Consider the following 15,747-nt stretch of genomic DNA (forward strand, 5'->3'; position numbering starts at 1 on the left):
TGTTTTGGATTTAATGGAACATAACTATTGGACACTTTAGCAACAGTACATGTAATAATCCTGTCCTGGAGAAAGGAGAAGTTCTGGGAGCCTTCATGCCAGAAAATACAGGACAGTGGTACTCCTTTACAGAAACCTGTGTTTTTTCTGATTAAATTTATTTCAAACTACCCAAACATTTCCGAGTGGCACTGATGACTGGTTAGAGTAGGGACTGGATGGGACTGCAGTTCACAATCAGAAGCAGCTTTGCAAACATGAAGGTTGCTCTGACAAAAGAGCTGTGTCCAGTCCATTACAGTCAGGGAGCAAGCAGTTGCTGTAACCCATGCTCAGCTGGGCAGCTCGACACATCACAGTGGCCACTGGAACATCAAGACCAGCCTTTTTTTTAGCTGCAGCAGGATGCCTTTAGCCCCATACCTATTCCAGAGCCTGCTTGGGAATGTGCATATATTTGTATGAGTCTTCAGAAGCAGGTGTTCAGTTAAAATAAATCTTCAGTGGCATCACCTGAAAATCTGGCACTGAGGCTGGTAAGACTCACTCATCCAATTTTATTGTCAAATAGGGCACTGAAAAAAAATACAGAGTGGCTTGGGATTTAGGGACTTTTCTTTTGGGTGTTGTCTCTGAACACACCATTAAAATTTCTCTGGGAAAAATGAGTGGCTATGGTGATCTTGTGGGTGCTGTCCATGAGGGAAGTTAAGAGCATCCCCAAATATTGTGAATGCCTTCAAACCATACAATTGCAGAAAGAGCCAACTTTTCCACTGCTCAGATAGATAGTTTTTCACAGGTCTGTGAATGAACTGTCCCCTGGGTTGTACTATTTTCAGAGGAGATTGTTATCACAGTTCCAGATTCTGGCATTTAAAATATATCCCAACTGATTTCCCCACTCACTTGGGTGCCATCCACACCAAGCAGTGCGTAGCATTGCTGAAACAAACCTTGATCCAGGTGCCGGCCTGGCAGTGCACATGTGGACAGCTGACACAGGAGTGACAGCTCACGACTACATTTGCCCTACTCATTCTGCCCAGGAAGAAAATGAGAATTTAGGCTGGTTGGATACAGAACACGCTGATTCACTCCTTTCCAGTGCTCATTATACCTCCAGGCATTTAAGAGCACTGAGACTTCATCCCCCACCATGGGAGCTGGGAGAGCCATGCTCAGCTGAGCAGGATGAAAGGAGGGATGGAAGCCACCAGGACCGCAAAGGGTCTTCCAGGCTAGGGATGGTCAGGAGAGGACAGGGCATGGGTGAACACCTTGGACTGTTCATGACTTGTGGTGGAGTTATCTTCAGCTTATCTTCACATTCAGCAGATGTGGCAGATGATGGAGTCCCAGACTGGTTTGGGCTGGAAAGGACATTAAAGATCATCTCATTCCACCCCGTGCCATGGGTAGGGACACCTTCCACTATCCCAGGTTGCTCCAAGCCTCATCCAACCTGGCCTTTAACACTTCCAGGGATGGGGCAGCCACAGCTTCTCTGGACAATCAGTTCCAGGCTTCACCACCCTCTTAATAAAGAATTTCTACCTAATATATAAACTAGTCTCTTCTTGTTTAGTTCAAAACCGTTCCCCCTTGTCATGTCACTATCTGCTGTGTTAAAAGGTTATTCTTCCTCTTTTTTTATAAGCCCCTGTAAGTACTGGAAGGCTGCAATGATGATTCCCCAGAGTGATGAGACCTACAACCACCCCAGGTGGCGTTACCATTGCCAAGGTGCTCAGCCTAAGTGATGTCAACATCTTTCTTCCTGTGTGTGACCAAGGAGGTCATAGGGCTGTGTCTTGCTCCATCTCTCTCCTTGCACCACTCAACCCGTTGGTGCTCTTGCTGGTGTGGTTTTAGCCCAGTCAACATGTATGTTGCAGACAGTGGCTAGGCAAAGAGCAAGGGATATCTTGTCCTAAGCCATAGGAGAGGTAAGGCCAGTTTATTTTAGGCTTTACTGTATGTTCCCCAACAACTCCATACCATTTCACCCTCGGTGCCACGATTCCCTTGCCTGCTTTTGTAATGCAGACATGGCCTTTTGGGGATACAAACCAGAGGTATTAAAGAGCAGAAGAAAATCATTGAAAAGACAGGTGCTGATTTAGATTATTTGGTCTACTGGTAGTGAATAAAATACTGATGGAAAAAATCTTCTAAATCTCTGAAAGCAAGAAAAACTATGCCTGGAAAGAAATTCCCAGCTTTGTCCCATGACAAGGGCCGACAGAGACAAATGAACTTGTCTGGGCCAGTGGAGAAGTCCAGGACCAAATTCTTCTGCTGCTTCTCATCCAAGGTTTCTGCTTGTCCATGTGTAAATTCCTCCTCTTTCATTTGGCAAAGAGGATGAAGAGTTGCATTGGCCAAGCCATTTGAAAGCCATGTGAAATATCAATTAGGACAGAGTTTTTCCTGTATTTGGCTATCAGATAAATGTCAAGACACTGATGTAAGAGCAGAGCATGGCTATGTTTGGAGGACATCAAGCTGCATTTCCCTGCCCTGACTGGTGAATGTTTTAAATGGGGACAGCATTCTCTCTCCATACCCATCTTCAAGAGGTCCTAGTGTTTCTGTAGAACCATCTCTTCCATTGGCTCAGTTTGCATCCACCAAGTGGAAGAAACAGGAGGCTGAGATATGAGCAGCATCTTTGGGAGGTCTGTTCCTTTCGTGAGGATGTGTGTGGAGCAAAGTGCTGGCTGTACAACTTTTTCATGCTGGTGTCAGATAGGTGATGCAGGTGTGTGGATAGGGAATTCTCTCCTGACTGGGAGGAAGAAGCAGAGCTGGGCTTTGGGAGATACCCAAGGGACAGGTTGCTGCACTCATACCAAGTTTGAGCCTGCTGCTTTGCCAAAATGCAATTGATAATTGAACCTGATTCCTGAACCAAGTCCTTGTTTATCCTGAAACACATCAAGAATGAAGCTCGTGCAGAAGTGTTTGGCTGTCTGGGGCTCATCTATTTAATTTTCTCTTGTGGTGGGAAATCTCTTATTTTAAATAAAGTTCTTTTCAGAAATGACTAATTAAACTACAGAACAGGAAATGTAAGAGACAGTAAAATCCCCTCAGCTGTCCAGTGCATTTCTACGTAAATATGGTGGCAAAATGATGAAAACAAAACCTTTTGGAGACAAAGGCGAATGAGAGACCTGGTGAGGCAGCACTGAAAAATCTATTGTTTGTTATAATAAAGTGAAACCACTGTGTTTATCTTGTGTCTTGGAGGATTTGGCACAATTATTCTTAGGAAGGTAGGGAAGCCACATAGAAATCAGAATAGCCCAGATTTTTTGCTAAAATCTTTGTAAAAATCAGGTTATTCAACTACAGAAAAGGACTTCTTTGGGGCTGTTGCTTCTGAAATTATCCTGCAAAACTGGAAGGACTGTAAATGTTTGGCTTTAATAGCTACATACAATGCAAACCTAATCAGTGAAGCTTGAAATGTCCATAGCAGGGAAGAAAGGTAGAGTTTTATGACTCTATGGAGGTGTGCAGAAGACCAGACACAAAAACTGCCTAACACCCATGTAGGGTGTAAGGCAGCCACTGCTCTCCCATCTGACAAAAGTCACTCTGTGATCAGAGACAACTGGACAAATTTTCCACGCCAACATGATCTGCTTGTTTGCCTGAGTTGGTTGTGAAGGCTGGGAGGAGGTATCGCACAGACTCCCCTTGCAACCAGCCTCCTCCCCCAGGGTGTTCAGGCAGCCTCATTACCCCAGCTCCCACCCAGGTTGCGTGGCTGTGGGGCAAGGCCCTGGCAGAAACCATCCTAGCAATTTGGGGAGGAATTACGGTTGTGCTGTCTAACTTTCAGTTTTTGCCTCCAGCAGAGGCTAAAAATGTTCCACATTGCTTAGAGGTGTCAGGTTCTGTAGCCGTAGGCTGGGAACAGCCCTCAGAAACTCTCAGTTACACATTACCCTGAATATCTCAGCAAATTACTCGTAGCTAATTGAAATAAAGGAAACACAGTGGCTCGGTTTACCTGGTGGACTGTATATGGCAACGCAACCACTGCATTTTGCATTGGTCATAAAAACACGATTTATTATTCCACCTGTCAAACACTGACCTTTTTTTCCCCCTCAGTCTGTGCTTCCTTCTCATGTCAATATAGCAGTTCATCCCAACTAATGTCAATAGTTTCTTATTAACATTTCAGCTCTAAAAGTGCAGAGCCTCCAAATAATCCTAGACATTCCCTAGAATCCCAAAACCTCTGGTCAGTGGTTTTCAACCTGCTTCGGTTTGCTGAGTCTGAAAAATTTTCCTGTGGCAATGCGGACCCTTCTAAAGCAACTTAACTGTACTGATAACAGACTCCAGGTTGATGAGTTACTTTTTGTGGACTCCGCATAAGTAGGAATTTGCGGATCAGAAGTTCAAAAGTGCAGATGCAAGAGATCCATGGGAGACAGGTAATCAGTCAGATGTGTGTCATTTTGCATGTTGAATTTAAAGGGGTTCTTAAGTTCCTAAGGCAGGTGTGCATCAGAAAAACTCCTAACAGAGATCACCAGGAATGGGACTGTTAAAGCAAATTATGGCTGTGGGTAGTTGTATATGTTTGACTTATGATGATGCATATATATCTCAATAAATCTCTGTCTATATCTCAGTGTATGTATGTATGTATGTATGTATGTATGTATGTATGTATGATCTATGATCTGTGAATCCAGCTTGAACTTCAGGAAAATGTCACATGGGAAATCAGTCCTGCACTGGCAATGATGAATCCATCACCTGTCCCCTGCTAATGGGAATGCTTCTAGAGACAATGTGGTTGCTGCAGCACAGGGAGCTTGTCCAGCTGACTTCTGCAGCATGGGGATTTCTCCAGAGCAGAATAAAGAGGTAGGTCATAAATACCGGAGAACCAGGGAAACAAAATGCAGAGGGGCTCAGATGCAGGAAATTTTGGGAGGAGATGGGATCAGAAAGGCATATGTTCACAGTCTCAGGTTAGTGACAAAGAATGGAACTGCTGGAGGAAAGAGCAAGGAAGCTCCACATGTTTGGGAGACAAGCCATGGGCAAGTGGAAGCGGAGAGGAGAATAAAAGTGACAGATTGTGTTGTCCATGTACCTGTGTTTCTTGCACTCAGTGACCAGATGATGGATGGTGATGGATGGTGGAGCAACACTGTGTCTCCTTGATGAGGGGAGCTGCACCTCTAGAGTAACTCCTTGGGGGCTTCTGGGCAAATGCCAGTGGAAGGGTGGCTGTTTTGGAGGAACTAGACACTCTTTAGGCCTGCTAGACCAAATGTCCTCTCCCATCCAAGGGGTAGCATTTGGAATTTGTGCCCTGGACAGAGGATGAGCATCATGGGTTTCCAAGATGGCAAAATGTCCAAGCCATGGGGTGGACCACTGAATACTGAAATGCAGGAGCCTTGCCAGGATGGTATTGGCAAGTCAGAACATGCTAGCAGAGATGCTCTGGAGTCACAGCTGATGAAGAAGAGGTGTCAGGAGCACAAAGGCATGGCACAGAAGTCCAGCAGTGGAGATGGAGGATGTGAACTTCCCATCACCCTTAGATGTCTGGGTAAACAGTGCCTCAGAGGGATGTTATGGGCACAGGATTTCCCTAACACAGATATTTTCTGAGGCAGATGCTCAGCATCAAGAGAAATGTGCTATGTCCTGACCCTCTGCACAGTAAACAACCCAGTAGCTGAAGCTGAGAGGTGGCCATGTTTCTTCTCCCAAGGTTTGTTCAGTGTCCTTTAACATTGGATCCCAGTGGGTACCTACCCCAAATGGGTCGCTATTCCTTCTCCTAGAGAGGGAGAAATAGCAGAACACATAGGGGAAGGAAGGCCTTGTGGATACTGAGTTCTCAGATGGGAATGCCATGCTAAGATGTGCAACACTCCATCATTGCCTCTGAAACACCTGATAGCCTAGAGGATATTGTTGGCCTACTGGATCCTTTAGTGATCCTCAGATGTGTCCTTTGCTGTGATTTGAGGATGAATCATCCTGCAAAGGACAGATCCTCAGTACACTGTGGGAAGCTCATGCCGGACAGCCCACCTCAAAGGGTTTGACACATCTTCCATAATGTAATTACCTGAAAAATGGATGTGAACTGTAAGATAATCATCCAGGCTCCCTTCTTAATCCATGGTGAAATGCTGGCCCCTTCATCTGTCCCCCACGCATTATTCTCGCAGGGGCTGTCGCAAGGCTTGGCAAAGCTGTAGAGAAGACTATGCCAAAGTTCCGAAGACTGGATTTTTTTTTTTTTTTTTTTTTGGTGTATGAGTGGGTGAAATGATCTCACCCCTGTCAGCCCTTATGAGGAGGACTCAAAAGCAAGATTTGTGAACCACTTGCTGATCAGAGGCATTTTCCCCGGTTGTCTCTGAAAGGGAAGTTAGAGCAGAAGATGCAGAGATCCAGTCCCACAGAGCTGCTGTCACTGATGCCAGAATTTGTAAATGAAGCCATGGTGACTCAGAAGTCTCAAAGGACTCCCAGCTGTAGATGTTGACATTGATATATCGGTCATCTCCCATCCTAGAACAAAGTTATGGGCCTCATATAGCCTACAAATGTTACATGACTCAGGAAATATCTTGGGGCACATCTAGCATTGAGGGAAAATGATAGGGAAGACATTTAACCATCTCTCTGCCTTTCTACCAAGCTGAGATGAGCAATACAGATGAATAATGTGGACTCAGGCCTGCTGAAATGAGTAGAAAAATGCTCAAAAGTATTAGGGTTTTTCCCCCCTTCACAAACTGCATTTTTTTGTAATTTCTTCATTTTTCAGATTACTGATTTCTGCCACTTGGGGAATTTCTATTTTTAAAGAAAATTAAGAAATATTTGAAGAACTGTTATCCAAGCAGTTCTTCTCCAGAGGTGCAGGAGTTGTTGGCAAGAGCCTTATGGTGACTGTGAACAGGGCCTGCAGCACTCACAGCATTCTTTTCAGTGGACCCTCTGATGCTAAGTGTTTGAGGGTGCTTAGTTTGAGGCCCCCAATTAAGAAAGAAATTGAAACACATTTTTGTGAGTTGAATTTTTAACTATCTGGCTATATTCCAGCATGCTTAGCAGATTCCCAGTGTGTCCCATCTTCTCTTAGGGCTGTTATGGTCACTTGCTTTAGCACCATTTCAAGACCAAGAGTGGGTCTACTCTCTCACCAAAGGAAACACCATACTTATTCCACACAGTTCATCTCTCTTGGGCAAACCAGAGCAATTTTCATTTTTTACTCTACCAGGATATATGGAAACATGAAGCTGTGAAAGAATTGCTGTTTAAGAGAATCAGCCAGAGAAAAGAACTAAATGTTTAGGAAAGTAGAAACAGTGATGTCCCACAGCACATACAACTATCAGGGAGCCAGACCTGATGTGTTTTTCAGTACTAAACACAATCAGCAGCCATAAATGCAGTAAGGATATAAGTTTTGATCCTGCCCCTGTTGTAATACTGTGGATAGGGAAAAATGAAACCAGAACTGCTGAGTAAATCTATCCAAATTAACAGTGATAAAGAGTGCTACATCCTTGTTGGGGTGAGGAGGCATCTTCTTGGCTTTGCAGCAGGCACTTATCCCTCCATCTGCCGGCAGCACTTGCCAGAAGAGAATTCCATTTAATCATCCCAGTCCTCCCAGAAAAAAAGGCCTTCAGAGAGGCAGAGAAGATCACAAACTTTGGTACCTCTGGCTGGTATCTGTAACACGATCCTGATTTTTCAAGCCATCCTCCAGCCCTTCCTAGTCTAGCTCTGGAGAGGTTTGGGGGAGTTGGGAACATCCTGCTCGCTTTCATGGACCAGTGTCTCTCTCCAGGAACACCTTGCCCTGCCATCACTGATGGAGGATGGCACTCATACAAAGCAGCAGCAGCAGCATTTTCTTTTGGAGGTCCTCTTTGTGCATGTCTTCTTGGAGGTCCTTTTTGTGTATGTCCTCTTGGAGGTCCTTTTTGTGCATGCTGCCACGAGTACAGGACCTGAGCCATGGCATCACGAATTCATGGTGGCCATGCCACAGCGAGCACGTCTGGTTTGCCACGCTGGCCGGGGCCGTGCTGGCTGGGACACGCCACTAGAGGGGGACACAGCCACATGTAACAGGACTTGGCCACGGCCACCTGTGGGGCAAACTCGTTGGCCCAGTGACCAGGTGGTTAGCATGTGCCATGACCAGCTCAGATCTTGTGGACTTCCATCGCCAGTGATGCTTCCAGCCAGCTCACACCCAACCACAGCATTGAAACATGCACACCAGACTCTCTGGCACTTCTGATGGTGAAGCCAATGGCTGTGGTGTGGGATGCATTGACCTTCCTCTTTGCTCTTCCCACTCATCATTGGTCTGACTTTGGAGGTTGGTTGGCATTTTCCAGATCTGAAAATCCTGGAAACTCTGCATTGGGTCTGCTCAGTATGTGGAGTGGGCATAAGGTATGGTGGGATATGAGCTGTGGGGAAGACCCAAAAATTGCTCAAATGAGAGGAAGAGTTTCTAGAGTTTTGTCTTTATCTTTCCTTTTACTGTGGCATCTCTTTGAAAAGGTGTCACTAGTATGGGATAGCCAGGCTGTATGCATGTCTGGTTTCATGAGCTGCAGCCTCCTGCTTCTTTTTGCTTACAGACCTTTTCTTGAGGGCTCTTAGCTGCAGTATCTTCTAATGGTACAGCTGGTTTGATCCTGGGTGTACTCCTCTGTTGAGGCCTGAAGGTGGGGCAGGGTGTCAAAGGATGGAACAAGATTCCTACTAAATTGTAATGGGATCAGTGCTTAATTCTTCAACCAACTTTGAAAGCTACAATGTTGAGGATCAAATTCCCCCCAAAAGAGAATGAATATTAAAACTAATTATGCTCATGATCATCTGCTTGTCTGGAAATGAAGAAATTTTTTGCATGTCTGCAAGGTCCATCTGCTGAGTGAAGGCAGACGTGTGATCCCAGCTATAGACATGCAGTGAGGAGAACAATAGGATGTTCAGAGAGGAATGTAGGCTGGAACCATGGAACTTGATGCAGAGGGTGTCTTGCAGATGCTTGTTCAAACAGATGAAGGTCTGAGGATGGGGTGAGATGTGTCTCTTTTGGCTGCTTGTGAGTGTCAGTGGGGCATCTGTGGCTTTGGTGTTCTCCTGTTGAACACCGACAGCATGGACAGACAGCATGGACAAGGCAGGTGTCAGTGGGTGTGGGACTTGAAGAGCACGTATTTGTGTGTGTGTTTGGATGGGATTCACTGACCTCATGGCATGTCTCCGGTGGAGGAGTTTCATGTGGCATATCTAATCCTGTGCACCAGTTATCTCATCCTCAGCAAACCACACAAAAGGCCTGATAAAGCTGACTGATATCAAATTGAATGATTCTCTCACAGGTGAGAGGCAATGGTGGGGGATCCTGGCATCTGCAGGTGCATGCAAACATGCAGAAATGCAGCAAAGATGTCTAGGGAAGACTAAAGTCTTGGCATCAACATCTCCCATGGTTATTGTTTTCCTCTGGCCAAACCCAAGGCTGTTGCAAAAAGCAGTGGTCTGTGAAGTTTGACTGACAGATCATGATTTTGTAAAAAAACCATGGGAACACCTGTATATTCCTTAGAGGTTTTTCCATCAGCCACACAAATTTTGTTTTGCATCTGAAAGGAAAAACAACTTCAAATTCAAATTAGAATACGTGAATTTAAATGGGTGGCTTCAAGTCCCAGCAGAAAATAAGGAATGAAATTACTTTGCATTGTTTTAGCTAATTTGCTGAATTTTACAGTAATTTCTCCTACTCACATGGTAGATATTTTATTTAGTATATTTATTGCTAACTGAAACTGTCCATAGCAGTGAAATTACTTAGGAATTCTTTAGTATAAATTATTGTTAATTTCAGCAATTGATTGCACAATGAATACTCTTTTTATTGCACCAGAGAAATGCAAGGCTGGGATTTCATACCATTAATTTTTATGGGAGTTCAATGTCAGGGCTCCTTAGGGAGCTTTGAAAATCACAGCCCCTAATTTTTAATTTTCAGTCTTTATAAACAATGCTATTTATTTGGGTGTGCCTGTGAACTGTGGGCCAGTCAAACACTGGTTCTTCATAGTCCCTGCCAAAGACTGGGTCCTTTGGAGTTTATTGTTTTAATCTGTAGTTACAGGGAGGAAGCTGAGCCCTGATGCACAACTTGATCCTGTGCTACCCTCCCCCAGTCCCTCCTCCGCTTGTCTTTGTTTGATGCACTGATGCACTGGACCTATGTGAGGCCTTAGAGATGTGACATATAAGAGCCAAAAAGTGTTATTTAGAGGGGTTGGTGGGGTGGACTTTGCTCCTGCTAGGCTGAGTGCGGACACCTATAGAAACTGCAGGGGGCTGGAGGAGTCAGACTGGGTTTTGGAGAAGTCTGTGGCCGTGGTGGGCCCTGGGAGATTTCAAGCTCAAGAGTATACACTGCACTAGTATGATCTGCAGGACCTGGAAAAAATTTAAGAAAATTATTGTGGAATCATCTTTCTGGATGTGCCACAGAGGAGGTAGGAGGCAGGAGAAGTTTGGAAAAGCCTCTCTGCAGCATTTGGTCCTGTGGGGATCATGTGAGTTTAGCTTTGTTCTTTGTGACCAAGATGGAGCTGGCATCCCATGCCTGAAATGTACCTGAAGCTTTGGAAATGCCGGCCATACTGTGATCTTCACCTTCCTCAAGAGAAATGGCATTAAATCCCCTGTTTTGCCTTAGGGCACAGGCATTTCCCCCAGGAGAGTCTTGACTGGCTCCCACTGCAATGACCCTATTGCCCTGACTCACATCTTCCTGGCCCATCTTCTCTTCTCCCTCCCCTTCATGGACAGGCTGCTAGGGGCCCAGTGGCTGCCAATGCCTCCCTCTGCAGTCTTGTGTGACAGAACCCATGATGCAGCCTGGCACGACATTTGCTGTGCTGCTGTTCATCCTCTGAGGAGCAAATCTTCCCCACACTGTCACTTGTGGCCAATTCAGCAACTCTTGTCCTCTGCAGCAGCTCTGTGGCTCTGGACCAACCCAGAGGTACTTGTACCTTGCTGAGTAGTGGATGTGGGTTAAATCCAATTTAAAAGATTGGGAAGGTCACAAACAATACTAAGTAAAAAACAGTGTTATAAATGATCAAATTGAGAGCCAAATTTATAAGAAAATTTAGCAATGATTTATTAGATTGTCAGTGAAACAAAATTTGGCAGGTGGCAAAAACCACCACAGCCAAGGGCAGTGTTGACCCCGGGATCGGCACTGGGTGAACACACGGGTCTGACACCCGAATGTCAGCGTCTCCCCTGTTCACACATGCCGCTTTGCGCAGCAAGTTTTTATACAGTTTATTCTGCCTGAGGCAGAGATGACCGAATGTTCCTTTGTGTCCCTTCACATGCAGAACTGGGGCCATACATGTGCAGGGTTAGACAAAAGTGCAGTCCAGGTGTTTAGATGTTGTCAGAACACTCCGGAGAAGTCAGCATTCACATGTAACAGGGTGGCGCTGGTGGTCACCTGATAACCGTGGTAGACGCAATCTTCACTCTTGAGTGGTCCTGGCATTCCAGGGAAGCCAGTGATCATCACTCAGGAAGATTCCATTCTTACGTTAAAGAACCTGATATTATCTTAATGTGTCTGGGAACTGGATGAATAAGACTCTGCTCCCTGCTGCGGCTGCGGTAGTCAAAAGACATAGCTTTGATCTTACAATATTTTATACATTAATAGCATGAATTATCTCTACCATATACTACACCAGGATCATCCCATGTCCATCAAAGGTAAAGCCCAGGGATGTGAGCTGTTTCCTCTACCTCACTTGCAGACTGTGGTTCCCTGCTCCATTTCTTGTGCCAGGAGTACAATTCACAGTGCCACTGGTTTGGGTGGGGAAGGGTTTAGCAGGGTTCCTCATTCCACTCAGAGACATCCCTGGGTGATGGGTCAGGGGGTATTGGAGACTTGCAAGGAAGTGCTGGAAACTCCCAGCATCTGAAGCTGAGAGGCCGTGGAATGTGGGGACCCAGTCCTTGGGTGTATCCTTCTGACAAGGGGCATGTTGCTCTGGAATTTTGGATGATGATGAAGGACCATGACTATGGAGGACTCTGACTTTCTTGTGACAATGAGGAATAGAGTAAAAAGCTTGCAAATAAGTGAAGGCATTTGCCCCAGAAAAGTAAGCTCAGGACTTGGAGGCAGAATCTTCATTCGTCCTGGTGGCCCCTTAGCTCACCCTTGACTCTGGCATGCAACACTGAGGTCCCTGAGACTGGGCTGATGAGGTCCAGGACCCAGGGGAGGCTTTAAGGACTAGTACTGAGCATCGGCCCTCACCATGCACACATTCATGCACAGTGGTCTCACATGGGAGCCTTTTTGGTGACTTCTTGCTGCCAGGTGAGCTCTTGTTTGTGCAGTTGCCCAGTGGATGAGATGTATTTATAGCTGTTGTTAAATCATAGCCATGCAGCTGAGGGACTGGGCCGCTTCCAAGGACTGCTCACGATGATGTGGTGGGGGATGGAGGCAGGTTACATATTTACACATTAGTTTAAAATGTGGATTCTTTCCCCCTGGGGGCCCAGAATAGCTCATAGGCAGCTGCTCCAGCCATCAGCTCAGCTCGTATTTATTTGTGTTTTTCAAACATTTAGTCAGTATTTACACAATAGATGCAATATTAGTAATATCTGAAATAATTTATATGATACCAAATGGGATTTCTCATGGCCAGTGGACTGCCTGAGGACTTGGCCCCTGATCCTTGTTAAAAACTCAAAAAAGCACAAATTAACAAGCTGTAAAATAAAGTCTTCATAAAAGAATAGAGGAAAAAAGGCCAGATCCTGGGATGGGCTGGGTGATCATGACAGCCCTGAAGGCTGCTGGGAATGGATGGTGCTCAACACCTGTGCTAATCAGGGCTCTGCTGCTCTGCAAGGAGGAGGAAGGGTCCTATGTAGCTTTCCCAGCCTGGACCTTGGCATTTCTCTGTGCCATGGTAGGAACTGGAGAATACCTACCACTGGATACTAATGGCTACTGCTGGAATCCCTTTGTCCTCCAGGCGGTGGCTGGGACCACACAGCACTGGGCTGGAAGTCTCTGGCTTCTCCATCTCTGTCTTCTGTAGGTGCTCATGGTGAGAAGAGTTGAGAGGAGGCAGCCAGGCTTTCAGGGAGGGGCAGACTGGGGGCACATGCCAGAAGCAGTGCTTGGGAGGGAAACCAGTGCTTGTCCATCATCTTCATGGCTGGACCCTGTTTCCACCCTGGTCCTCTGGGCACAGTGCCGCTACAGGGACCAGCAAAGTGACCGCTGCACCTCGAGGACACGTTTTCCTGAGAGATGGACTAAAATAAGAATGTATGTGGGACACCTAAACATAGGCCAGTGTTTTCCCATCTTTCTCCTGAAAAGCCAAGAAAGAGAAGCATTGCATGCACTTAGCACTGCCAGGGTGCCCCTTCGTCAAACATCCTTCCTCCCATTCACCAAGCATCTTGCACCTCCAGCAGCTGCCTGGCACTGTGAGCCAAGGGGGTCTATGTAGGCAACTCTTGCAAACTCCCATGTCTTCTTGCAGCCTTTCAGAGTCCTGGTGGGTCTCTTGCTTCACTAGAGCCCCTACAAGATCCCTAACCTGTGGTGACTGCAGATCAGCATGAGAATAAAGGGGGAATAAGAGCATCTTCTGTTCCTTGGTGCTGCCCCAGAGTGTTTCCTCAGCACCTTGCACCCATTGACATCAAACTAAAGGTGACTTTCCTCTGATGAAATTCTCCTGGCATTGGCTCTACCTCCCTCTAAGCAAGCCTCAGCATCCTGGGGACAAATTGGCCCCAGTGCTTCCATGCAGCCCCCACAGTGATCACACATCACTGCTCATGGGCTGACAGGGGGCTCTGGGGAGGGTTAGAGAAATAAAACTGTGGCATCCACCCTGCTTTCTTTTCCCTTTATATCTCCTCTCCTAATCTTTCTCAGTTCCAGGGAAGGTCGACATTTCATCTGTGTTATCCACAGCCGTCCTATGGATGTTACCCACTACTGCTCTGAGGGGTTGTCCTCCTCCTCCTCCATGTCTCACTCCTGGCTTTTGGCCACGGTTATGAACTCCTCAGCAGTGTCAGGGATGTGGGTCAGGTTGGCAGTGGCCTGAGATGATGGCATGCGAAGATGGTGGAGAAAGTTTGGGGATGTAGAGTGGGGTCTTTCAGCATGATGTAACTGCAGGGCACATGGTCCATGGGTGCTGGAAGCAGGAGGAGGCGTGTGTTGTATTTCAAGCACGTCCACACTGTCTCTGCTTCTGCAGCCACTCGCCATATTCAAACCAGATGCAATATCCGCTTGTCAGCAGTGTAGTGTGCATGGGGGGATTTCATTCATGTGTTTTGGACCTATCCCAAGCTAAATAAATGATGGAAAGGCGCAATTAACCCAATTTCAAATCTAATCCGCTCTGAGTGCCTCTCTGTCCTGGGCCCTGCCTGTTCCATGTGGTAGTGACTTGCCTCCAGATATGTGTGAGGAAACACTGGACGCTTAGCCAACAAAATAGCGTTGGTGATGAAGGACTGGTGCTGGTGTTGCTGCTGTGTTAGAGTGAGCCTGAAGAGAGGGTCACATACTTGTGAGGCAGCATCCTTGCCCCAGTGTGTGGACGGGGAGGTATGACATAAGCCTGAGATCATGACTAGAAAGGGACCAGGTGACACACTCCACCATCTCCATGGCCACGGTAATGGCTGTGGAACACAAAAGTAGGGATGCTCTCATGTGAACTCCCCAGCCTGTTCACCTGGTCCGCTTTCATGGCCAGTGCAGAGGAGGCCTGCTTCCATTCTGCTTTGTTCAGGGCTGGCTCCAGAGCCATCAGATATTCCTGAGACTGAACTGTCCCACTGAACACCTTTTGTCCTGGTCACACCAATTTCTCTTTTCTTTTCCCTCTTGTTGAGAGCCATTTGAGTCTTCCACTGCCAAAATGCTGCACGAGGACCATTCAAAAAACATCTTTTGGCAGATCCATAGGCATTTCTTTCTCTTCAGTGTGCTGAGGGAAGAGGCTTTTGTGCACCTCTTCATGTGCAGGGGAGAGGAAAGGTCCTTGTGTAGCTTGTCCATGGACCTATTGACAAGGGATATCTTCTAAAAGCAAACTCCCTGCCAAGTTTTCCAGCTTTCTATCTTTTTGTTTAGAATTATCTGAGGGGACCTTGAGCTCTGAGTCTGAGTCCAACTGACTCTCATGAATAATCCTGGGGGATGCTCAGGGCTCTTTCAGGGGAGCATCATTGTGAAGAGATGTTGCATGAAGAAGCTGGCTGTGGTTCTGGATGTGGGAAGTTCAGTGGAAAAATCCCTGGGGAGCACCACTAACTTTCACCCAGCCTCAGAGGTTCTTTTTCCATCTGGGGTGGACTTCAGCCCCTGGGGAGATGCTGTCTCTGCTCAGACCCCAGGAAAGTTGTCTGGATTTGGGATCTGTAAATGGTGAGAGGGGTTTGTCTTCTGTTGGGTTGGGCTTGCCATCTCAGAAATAGCAGCAAAACTTGCAGCACAGAGCTTCCAATCTGCTGCCAGCTCAGAGAACCTTCTGTCCTGGTGCATGCATGACAGAGATCCTCCAGCCTCCTACATCATGGGAGCTGCCTTTCTAATCCAGCCCTGCTCATGACAAA

Source organism: Molothrus aeneus, chromosome 21 (genome assembly GCF_037042795.1).
Source record: "Molothrus aeneus isolate 106 chromosome 21, BPBGC_Maene_1.0, whole genome shotgun sequence".
Lineage (NCBI taxonomy): Eukaryota > Metazoa > Chordata > Aves > Passeriformes > Icteridae > Molothrus > Molothrus aeneus.